General features: G+C 33.3%; 1 long non-coding RNA gene across 1 annotated transcript; it reads left to right on the top strand.

Moving 5' to 3' along the window:
- Positions 1-261: 261 nt before the first annotated feature.
- Positions 262-4,941, top strand: LOC111085444. The gene is made up of 3 exons (XR_002610280.1): positions 262-344; positions 1,821-1,823; positions 4,929-4,941. It is a non-coding gene; the product is annotated as an uncharacterized LOC111085444 (long non-coding RNA).
- The last annotated feature ends 7,343 nt before the right edge of the window (positions 4,942-12,284 follow it).

A 12,284-nucleotide genomic window follows, 5' to 3' on the forward strand; every position in this document is an offset into this window, starting at 1 on the left:
CATAGACGTAAATAGCTCATAAATTTCGAAACGTTTTCTGCTATATAAAAGCCTGTCAAGGAGGAAGTTCCCTTGGCCAGATCAGGCATGGCGTTATGTGTGGAACACCATATCATTATGACGTCGAGCTTGGTAGAATCTGAATAGGAAGGGCGAGAAGACTCCCGTGACCGAAGACACTGAAGCGCATTCTCACCCTATCAACGCCTGTAAAAAATAACTTAAAAATTAGCGCAAATCTATGCTTGGGAATTATTACGAAAAAAGCTTTTGTTGAAACAAATTGAAGATACCAATTATCTGTAGGGAAGAGGACGATTTTGCCTCAAAAGAAGAACTGGTGCGTATGCAATCACATGGTCATTGTATGTTTTAATCTTTTATCCAAAGGCACCAATATGTAGCATGTTACTTTTATTTATTTATTTTGTGTATTGCCAATTTTATACGGAACAGTTTTTGGTTCCAGTGGTTTCTTTTACGCTAGTTTTTAGTAAAAGTTTACGTTGGTGTCCTTTACGAAAAAAAAAAGTATTTTTAATCCGGTATCAAGATTCAAGGAGGCAGAATTTCAATATGAAACAAATCTTCCTTGAAAAACTATAGTAATGAAGAATGTATCTTCTATATCAGAAGGTGAAAATTTTTCGTTGTACATAGCTTTTACATCTCGTGTCTTCTTTTTTTTTGACATATAATAATTTGAAGATTTTTGTTGTTAAGGAAATGAAGGCTCGCTATTATAGATACATTCTCTTCAAGTGTCTGAAGAGGAAACATAGAAATCTCTCTAAAATCAAAAGTTTGAAAAAACAACTTTACAAAGCTCGTAATATCAGGAGTCTGAGTCTGAAAAAAAAAAGAACTGTAGAAAGCTCTGTAAAATTAACAGTTTGAATCTGAAAAATAAATTGTGGAAAGCTCCGTAAAAATCAACAATCTGAGTCTGAAGAAATAACTGTAGAAAGCTCTGTCAAATCAATAGTCTGAGTCTGAAAAAATAACTGTAGAAAGCTCTGTCAAATCAATAGTCTGAGTCTGAAAAAATAACTGTAGAAAGCTCTGTGAAATCAATAGTCTGAGTCTGAAAAAATAACTGTAGAAATCTCTGCAAAATCAATAGTCTGAGTCTGAAAAAATAACTCTAGAAAGATCTGCAAAATCAATAGTCTGAGTCTGAAAAAATAACTGTAAAAAGCTCTGCAAAATCAATAGTCTGAGTCTGAAAAAATAACTGTAGAAAGCTCTATAAAATCAAGCCTGAGGCTACTAACAAACTATATAAGTTTTGTAAAATCAACTTTCTTTTAAAAAATGGATGTTATTGTTACCAAAGATGAAGCATGAGCTAATGCATTTCGAATAAGATTTCACTGTTGTCTTAGGGAAATATCCTTTTAATGTAAGAATATTTCTAAAAATATATCGTTATTATCAAACGATTGAGCTATAACATCAGTCACTACAGAATATATTAGAATAACACACTAAATCCACATTTTCTTGAAAAGAATACTGTTTATTGATGTTATATTCAACATGAATCATTATTACGACAGCACCTCCAGTGATATCAAAACTTAGATAATAATGAAAGAAGCAGACTTGAGCTGGAGCACGTTTGTACTCGTGCAAAAGATACCAGTAGTGATAAGATATCCAGTAACCTGAAACTCTTTGTTTTATGTAAAATAACTGGGTTGTATCTTAAAAGCCCAATTCTTTTTCCTAGGAACGCAGATTCTAAATCTATAAATATCACATAGCACTACGAATGTGTCAGAGTTACACCATTAAACCTGTAGGTTATCAGTCCGAAGATAGTGTTTAAAAAATATTCAATAAAATTAAGATAAAAGAAAGGATAAGGAAACTTATAACCCCCATATCCTAAGTACCTGGGGCAGCTGTCATTGTGAAACAAAACATAGCAACACAATAACGTTACGGTGACTAATAATTGATAAATGTATCCTGTGTAACCATAATATTTACGATGACAGCAGACGATTTTTTTTTCTTATTAACTGTATCCTAACAAATCTACCATAGAAAATTGTTGCACTGAGAACTCATATCTGTCAGACTGTCTACAATATTATTATATCGAACTATCACAGCAAAATATCTCTCAGGAAACAATATTTTCAGTTTCATTATCAAATTTGTGAGTTTTTTGTAATCACATTTTGAAATGTAAGCACTCTCTCAGGCTTTGGAAATTTCTTTGTGCTGTACCTACGTAGATAGCAAGATCTATTACTGCACACAATACTTGACACCATAAGCACAGCTGCAACATGTGGAAAAAAATCAATAACTCATAAAACTTTATTGTAGATGTTTTTATGTCCCCTCAACGGTAATTTTATGTACTTACAATGTTAACATCCGAACTCAGCAGATAGTCCTATGTTACCTTGCTCAAACAAAAACAAACAAACGTATAGTAATAAATTATTTTATTTTTATTGGTGTTTTAATATAATTTTTCAACTTCAAAGTTCCATGTTCTATTTTCCCCAGTGTATATTTTTTGGACTTTCTTTCTTTTGCGTATTACATAAATCATATAAAGTTCATTATACTTATTTTACTTAACATCTAAAAATCATTTTTGGTATATTAAAATACTTCATTAATCTGTGCTACTTAGAAGAGGAACTTCAGCTGGTATGATAAATGTTAAAACACTCTGTTAGCTGTGGAGTAAATTTATTTGAGTCTGTTTGCTTGTTTGTTTTGAATGTCGCGCAGAGCTACACGAGGGCTATCTGCGCTAGCCGTCCCTAATTTAGCAGTGTAAGACTAGAGGGAAGGCAGCTAGTCATCACCACCTACCGCTAACTCTTTTACCAATGAATTGACCGTCACATTATAACGCCCCCACGGCTGAAAGGGCGAGCATGTTTGGTGTGACGGAGATTCGAACCCACGACTCTCAGATTGCGAGTCGAGCGCCCTAGCTACCTGGCCATGCCAGGCCCTTATTTGAGTCAGAGAGATCTTTATTCCTTTACATTAAGAAAAGCCTTTCTGATGAAGGTTGTGCAACCTTCATTTTTTACATATATAAAATTAGTTTAAAAACTTTGTTTCAAAAGAAACGAGCTGATTAATAATTATGTCTTAAAATATAATTGTCCTAGTTAAACAAATTTCAGCGGATGAGCAGTGAAGATTATAAATGTTTATTCCAGTAAGTTTGTGGATGATAGAGGGTGTTTCAGTACTGTATCATAGTGCATACCTAGATCAAATTTCTCGTCAACTTGTGTTAAATTCAAACTAAAATCCACACACACATTTGTAACTTTGATATAAATACTCCAATACTAGTTTAGACACTTTCACGTGCTTTCCTCGGTCGGACGTATAAATGCTCCAATACTTGTTCAGGCACTTTCACGTGCTTTCCTCGATCAGACGTATAAATACTCCAATACTAGTTTAGGCACTTTCACGTGCTTTCCTCGATCGGACGTATAAATACTCCAATACTAGTTTAGGCACTTTCACGTGCTTTCCTCGATCGGACGAGGTCTCGAGAGAAAGAGGGGGTTGTTCTATCGCGCAGCTTATGTAGCAAATTTTGAACCTGTATTTTTTGTAGGATGTGTTGCGAAATTAGTTTGGTTTGAAAGGACTGCGTAACTTTCTGTGGCCTGATATATTTGTGCATAGTGTCTCTTATATCCAAGTGTTAATTTCTATTTGAAAGGTGCATCTTATGGTTATCTGGTAAAAGGTAGAAAATATAGTTCATTTCAATAGTTTAGTAGGAGCATTCATATCAGATCTGTGTGTGGTTTTATGACATCTTTTGGTAGCCCTATCATCCAGTTTAATAGGAGCATTCATATTACATCTGTATATGGTTTTCTGACATCTTTTGGTAGCCCTATCATCCAATTTAATAGGAACATTCATAGGAGGTCGGTGTGTGATTTTCTGACATCCTTTTGGTAGCTCTATCATCCAGTTTAATAGGAGCATTCATATTAGATCTGTATATGGTTTTCTGACATATTTTGGTAGCCCTATCATCCAGTTTAATAGGAACATTCATAGGAGGTCGGTGTGTGGTTTTCTGATATCCTTTTGGTACCCTTATCATTCAGTTTAGTAGACACGTTCGTAGGAGGTCGGTGTGCTCACTCATTGTTATATAGTGTGATTCTGTTAAGGTGTCAAGATGTGTCTAGATGACAAAACGATTTCTGAGTCACCATAGGAAAGCTTTATTCCAGTTTTGCATGTCTACATGGTTCTCGATAACTCATTGTTTGTGTAATAGCACATTTTTCCAAACATAAAGGCTAAATTTCCGCCCAATGAATTTCCTTTTCATCACCAGTTGCTCACTGCTTTACATGGTGATGAGAAAGTCCTGGCTGACAAACCATTTCAACCAGTAGCACCTTCAGTTTCGTTTGGCTGGCTGTGAACGACAATGATTAGTTATGGGTTGGGGATGCCTTGTTATTAATTAATGGAGTTGACCATGATATAGAGAACACAATAGCATGATAGTTCCAAGGGTGCATGTGTTTCTCACGTCAATTGTCATTCCATTAGTTAACATAGGGCGTATCTAATCTCCAGGTGTTATTAAATTAAATATCTACATAATACATTTTGCTAGAGAAATTATATGAAATTAAATACATTAACACCTGTGACAATACGTAACTAGAAGAGCAGAAAGTCAGCTACATTCCAGAATTTGTATTAGCAAATGTTAAAGCTACACGAGCAGTCGTGTGATACATTTTTGGAAACTTTAAATGAGCATGAAATGTTTACGCCCCTAAGCTAGAAAAAAGAAAACATCTGGGGTGTTTCACAAACCCCTTTAATGCTATATGGTTGTAAACATATTTAGGATGATTATATCTTAAAATCTACTTGTCCTACAGGAACTTAAGTTTAACAGAAGCACGTTGAAAGTCATAAACAAACTTTATTCGTTAAAGTATGGATATGGTGCAGTGTGTTTCAAAACCTGTCATGTCACAAAAGTTGTTCTATATGTTTTCCATTTTTCTCAGTCAGCATATCTCAAAATGAAGTTAATGCAAATATCATCTGTTATAAGCACACTTTTATCCTGCACACTGACACGCATTTTATTCAAATCACTTACCTCGTATTGATGGTTATAAAAAAAATCATCCCTCTCAGTCGCTCAGCGGTAAGTCTGAAGGTTTATAACGCTAAAAACCAGGTTTCGATACCCGTGGTGGGCATAGTCCAGATAACCCTTTGTGTAGCTTTTGCTAAACAACAAACAAACAGACAGAAAAATGAAACAATTGCTAGTTTGCAAGATAAAAGCGATATAGCTATGCAAAACTATGTAGGAATCTCAGTCCAAACGTTCCTGAATAAAACTTATGATCCTCAATCCTTCTGGTGAAATTTCATTTTATTGGAACAAGCAGTTTTGGAAACACAAATTTAGATTTTTCATACATTAATGAATGAAATGACTTTCATTTCTGAAATTAATATTTAGTCTAGCAGTACATTGAAGAGTCTGTCATTATGTGGTGTATCATGAAATCTCCGGTTTCATGCAGAAACTGGTTGAACATGTAGCCTTCTTTATATTCACCCCATATATATGGTTAGTAGCATGAAGATAGAAAGCTTCTCCAGTAGTTTTTTTTAAGTATTCATATTTTGAGATTCTCATTCATGCTTCTAGTGGCAGTTAGTTCGTTAGTTATCTTACTAAACGTATGTTTCTTGTCTTTTTTTTTATCTCTCTAATCACATAAACAAAAAAACGTTTTTCGCTAATGTTTTTAATAAACTCTATATCGGTTTTCTTTCGTGAACAAAATATATTGCGAAATTACATCAGTAAGTTAAATGGATGGGAATTGTTTTTATGTTTATAAGTTTACTTAATTTTACAACATAGACTTTTTTTCTTATATTAAAATATCCTTTTTGTAATTTCTTAGCACAGTCCATTTTTTTACATTTAAAATATTTTGTATCTAGAAACCTTTTTTTTTAAGTTTACTTGAGAGATTGTTTCACTTTTTTAAAAAATAAATCGTAGAAAAGAGAACTATGAAAAGTAATAGATATCTATAAAACTGTAAAACATATTCGGATTTTTCAACCTATTATTCCTTAAGGTGGTACTTTCACTGTGTGTGATGATAGTGCGTCATAGAAATTCAATAAGAAAATCTAATTAATACTTTGAGAGACGAGACTGTGTAGTTATTTCCATATACTAAAAGCCTGGAGAGTGTATCTATACACACTTCAAGACTGGAGTGTGTATTTATCACCATGCTCTAAGAGGAGGACCATATATTTATCTATACACACTTCAAGACTGGAGTGTATATTTATCACCATGCTCTAAGAGGAGGACCATATATTTATCTATACACACTTCAAGACTGGAGTGTATATTTATCACCATGCTCTAAGAGGAGGACCATATATTTATCTATACACACTTCAAGAATACAGTGTGTTTAATATGGTGATAAATACAAACTCCACTATTTATACATGGTTCTCTCAAAATAGGGTGCTAAATGAGAGAAGGGCCATGTATTTACCTATACACACTTCAAGACTGTAGTGTGTATTTAGCACCCTATTTTGAGAGAAGGACCATGTATTTACTCATAGAGACCTAAATAGTGGAGTTTGTATTTATCACCATATTAAGAGAGAAGGGCCATGTATTTACCTATACACACTTCAAGACTGTAGTGTGTATTTATCACTATATTCTGAGAGAAGGGCTATCTATGTATTATTCCCACGCTATGAAGCTGATGTGTATGTGTGTGTGTGTGTGTTATTATTGGAGCACGAAAAGAAAAGACTGTGTATCGCTGTGCCATATACTTGCTTAATCATTATAGTTCAAACACTGTGTAAAATGTTTCTACAAACAAATGTGTAAAATATTACACTAGTCAAAGCTACTACAATGAAGCAACCAATAAGAGCTTGTAACTAATACTTTTAATGTACTTTTCAATTAATTTGCTTGTTTTTAAGCATAAATCGGCACAATATATTGTCTATTCTGTGCTCACAGCAAGGATAGAAACCAGAATTTTAACGTTATAAATCCCCGAGCTTACAGCTAATCTAGCAAGCGACACTTTTTGCAACATTAAAATAGTTAAAATTACTAGCTGATGGTTAATTTTTTAACTAATTTTCTAATAATGACTAGCTCCTGTGCTTTCGTTCTGTTTCTTTTCTCAGATCTAATATCAAGTATAAAACAGTTTAAATTTAGAGACAAGTTAAAATCTGTTTTCTTTTTTTAATTCAAGATGTTTAATTTATTTTTTTTATTTTTCGTTACGTTTAAGACGTTAATTTTTTATTTAAATATATCTTTCATCTGGGCCTCACATAATATAAACATTGTTACCCTGGAAAAACAAAGGCACAATAACAAACGAGTCATTGTACTGAAGCTAATAAAAAAAAAGAATAATCTCTACTGATTGAAACCTGAAGTTCATTTTTTTAGCTATAATTTATAGTCTTCTTAGTAAACCCCTGTTGAAGCCAACTACGTTTGTTGAAGGGCAAATAATCTGAAGTTCTTTTATTTTCCTTTTATCTAAAGACGAACAAGCAAGTTACTTCTAATTAAAACGGGCAGATCTAAAACAAACAGATAAATAATTATAAAAATTATAAATTTCTAATTTTTTGAATGAATTATCGGCCCGGCATGGTGAAGTGGTTAGGGCACTCTACTCGCAATCTGCGGGTCGCGGATTCGAATCCCCGTCCCACCAAACATGCTCGCTCTCTAAGCAGTGGGGGCGCTATAACGTGACGGTCAATCCCACTATTCGTTGGCGGTGGGTGGTGATGATTATCTGCCTTCCTTCTTGTCTTACACTGCTAAATTAGGGACGGCTAGCGCAGATATCCCTCGTGTAGCTTTGCGCGAAATCCATAACAAACAAACATTGAGCGAATTACGTTTTTATTAAATGTGCAATATTCACAGAAATACAAATGTTACTCATATCGAGAACAAATTATAACCTACAAATAAAACTTACTTATAAAAATGTGTTTACTTTTGACAAACTAACTAAGATTACATGGAAATCAAACAAAAAATATTTTTATTCTTCAGTACTATTAATGTTTTCTTAGTTACTGTAACTCAGCTCAAGATTATTTGAAATTTGTTTTGTTTTTTGTTCCTGTTTTTGTTCGACACTTGTCAACAGCGTAAGATTACAACTGCTCTTGACGTCATGCTAGATTTCCCAATAGAATGATTAAAACAGGAAAGGAATTTAAAAAAAAAATCAGTGGAAAGTATTGACTTTTGATATTCAAACTGGACCAGATATGAAAATCACACCTTTTTGCAGGCGTTTTTGTAATTTGTAAATTAATCTAAGATTTTGTAGTATTAACCTTTTGAAATTTGCTATATTAGAAAGCTTTCAATATTTTGTTTTGATTAAGAAATCTATAAGCACTGACTCCAGACATTTTATCCAAAAGTACTCGTTATTTTTGATCAAAACAAAATATTGAAAGCCTTCTAATAAAGGCTTAAGTATAGTAGTTACGGTAATTCGTTATAAAATCATGGAGTACGTTAAAATTGCATATTCGTTGTATTAACGAACATAATTAGAACTGAAAAAGATTTTACTGTTACATAAAAAGGTCATTATTACTGAAAGCAACATTACCTTATAATTTTAAATAAATTGCTACTTATATAACACTAATCATAGAGGTACTTGTTTTACAATTTTCCGTTCGCCTGTTAGTATACTTTGTTATTAGTGCTACTAATGGAAGAGCTGAATTGTTCTATTTACTCAAATATTATTTTTCTTTAGTTTATAAAAGTTCGGCCCGGCATGGCCAGGTGGTTACGGCGCTCGACTCGCAATCTTGAATCCACGTCACACCAAACATGCTAGCCCTTTCAGCCGTGGGGGCGTTATAACGTGACGGTCAATCCCACTATTCGTTGGGAAAAGAGTAGCCCAAGAGTTGGCGGTGGGTGGTGATAACTAGCTGCCTTCCCTCTAGTATAAATTAGGGACGGCTAGCGGAGATAGCTCTCGTGATAGCTCATAATAAACAAATAAACAATTATAAAAGTTCATTTGCTTTTTATCACATTTATCAGGGGTTGTGTTTTGAATTCGGATATTGTTTGGCTAATTGATATCCTTCATCACTTAATATAACCAAGTTAAATATTACGTTACTTAGTATAAGATAGGTTTGTTTGCTTCTAAGCACAAAGCTACACAATGGGCTATCTGTGCTTGACCCACAGCGGGTATCAAAACCCAATTTTTATTGTTATAAGCCAACAGCCTTACCGCTGAGCCCCCTGGGGGCATTAGATAGAATTGTTTACGTTCAGTCTTATAAGCAAAAATGTTTGTTTGTTTGTTTGAAGTTAAGCACAAAGCTACACAATGGGCTATCTGTGTTCTGCTCACCACGGTTATCGAAACCAGATTTCTAGCGTTGTAAGTCCGCAGACATACCGCTGCGCCACTGGGGGGCTATAAGCAAGAACGTGAGGATATCTATTAATGTATATACTCAATTCTTATTTGACACGATTTTTGTTATAAATATTGAATTCAATTTATTATTATTAATGAAGGTATAATTCTTTTCTTCCAACGCTTTACAATGGTCAAATGAGCATTCACGACAATGTAAGTAGCACCGCAAGAGAAATGAAGTACCCTAAGTAATTTGTTTTTTAAAAAAATCGGGTTTGTTTCCCGAAAACTAAACTATTGACTGGTTTATTTTTATAAGAAAATTTGAAAAAGTTTGCCTGTGGGGAAATAAAAACGTTCACTGATCCAAAGTTGTTTTGAATGTTTATAATTATTAATACCCTCCCTTATTAGTTCGTGAAACCATTTGTTTCCAAGGTCTTCGAAATTAACAGTAAAGTGTGCGTGAGGAAAAGATTTGACCTACACTACTCAAAAGAATGTCCTTACACTTTATCGCAAAATAAAACAAAAATAAATTGATGTAAACGAACTATGTAAAAAAGTATTTTGTATCAGTACATGAAGTTGAACATATGTTTAGTATTTGACTTGTCGTTTACTGACCACAATTATTAATGGAATATTTATAATGCTAATTTATTATTCTCTACTATGCCGAGAGTATATTAATTTAGTTTCGTATTCTCGTTATTTAACGCTAGTGATGAAAAGAAAATTATCCGAAGATCCTATAATGTAATAACATGTAGCAATTCTAAGAATAGAGCAAGTTTCTCCCCTCCTTTCCGACAGTTTCAGGAATACGATATTAACGAAAATGGTTGTAACTTTTAAAGAAAGGCAATAGAACAACATTCAATTCGAAACATTTATTGAATTATAGAAATAACGGTAGGAATATCTCGTGAGGTAAAAAAAATAAAATATAATTGAGAAAACTAAGTAATAATTTGTTCTTAACTTGTCACGATAATGATAGTTTTGCGCGATGGAATACAAGTCAGATAATTTAGAAGGTGTCTTATTTCACCTCAACATGACGGTTTCTGTTATTGTTTTTCTATTTACTCTATAATATAAAAAATCGTTTGGTGTACCCATCATTTCTATACTTTAGAAAATGTGACTGCAATTCATAACACTGTAAAGATAAATCCTTAAATCAAACGTTATGAATTATAACGTACATGTTTTCTACTAAACATATTCTATTGCATATGTATTTCGTCAATTCACTTGGATAACAATTAACTATATTTGTTGTGACATCAATTATTATCGCTTTTATTTGTTTTGTTTTTCAGAACTTTAGAAACTTCAGCTTAATATGTTTATGTAGACAGTAAACATTAAGCCTGAATCTTCGATCTACGGATGACGTCAGTTATTTTTGAATTCGGAATTCTAAAAAAAAACAAAAAACAACTTGCTTAAAGCTTTTGTTCGGAATTAAGCACAAAGCTACACAATGGGATACCTTTGCTCTGCCCACTACGGGTATCGAAACCCGGATTCTAACGTTGTAAGTCCGCAGACGTGCCGCTGTGCCACTGGGGGGCGTTGCTTAAAGCAAAAAGTAACATTATACTTTATTTAATTTCATAAAAACTATCACTCTAATTGCTCTCATTACTTTATGTTGTATTTTATTCTCTTATTTCTAAAATACTATTTTGATTTTTTGCTAGATTTGTTCTTTTATCTTAAACTATACTATTTCGATTTTCTATATTGATTATTCATGAAAAAGAGATTTGATATAATACGTAGTTCCAATAAGGTAAGGATAAAAGAAACTTTAGTTATCAAGAAACTTAAACCAATGTTGAATTCTAATGAAAGTCATAAGATTAATGCTTTTATTTTTCAGATGCTAGTTCAAACATGACATGATATTTTGATAAGCTCTCGCTGAAACATGTACCAAAACAAGTCACGTGACTTAAAAAGTTACATTTAGATCACGATTTCTTCCAATTCGAAGCACTGTTGCTTATAACGATCGACTAACACTGCAGAGTTGTCATGGTAACAGTTTCGATGGTATCCTGTCTATACTGATGTTGAATCAACTGGTAACCTAGATAAGTAAGCCCATCTTGCAGCTTTACCTTTTAATTTTGTTTATTCTTCGATAGAAAATGTCAATAAGAAAATGATTTTTCCTACAAAAATGCTTCAAAAAACGTCCACAGGGTTTTTGAACCAACATTTTAAAGAATCAATGTTGTGTGAACTCGTGTAACATACGTAGAAACTGAGTGATAGAGTGGCATATTATAGAACGTTCAGTAAAATAAAAACATCTATCCAAAGTAAATAAAGTGGAATGTTATGATAAATAAGTAATTCATATGTATAATATTGTATTAAATAGGTACCCCCGGTGGTTCAGCAATAAGTCTGTGGTGTTATAACGCCAAAAATCGGGTTTCGATACCTGCGGTTGGCAGAGCACAGATAATCTATTGCGTATCACTGTGCTTGCCAACAAACAAACAATAGATACACATATAGGTTGTTTACATGGGTTAAATATCTTATATTAAAACAATTTTGGAGCCTCACCACGTCGTAACAGACCATATTATTACGTCTGGTCATGTTCGTGTGGAAACTGTGCATCTTGACAATAGATCTGCAATGTAGTTTCCTTTGGAAAAGTTTCCGTCGTAAGGCTATAATGTCTAAAGCACAACTCTCTTTCCTGGTTTCCATAAACCTAGTACTGTATGAAGACAGCAGTTTTTA

Source organism: Limulus polyphemus, unplaced genomic scaffold (assembly GCF_000517525.1).
Source record: "Limulus polyphemus unplaced genomic scaffold, Limulus_polyphemus-2.1.2 Scaffold393, whole genome shotgun sequence".
In the NCBI taxonomy this organism is placed as follows: Eukaryota; Metazoa; Arthropoda; class Merostomata; order Xiphosura; family Limulidae; genus Limulus; species Limulus polyphemus.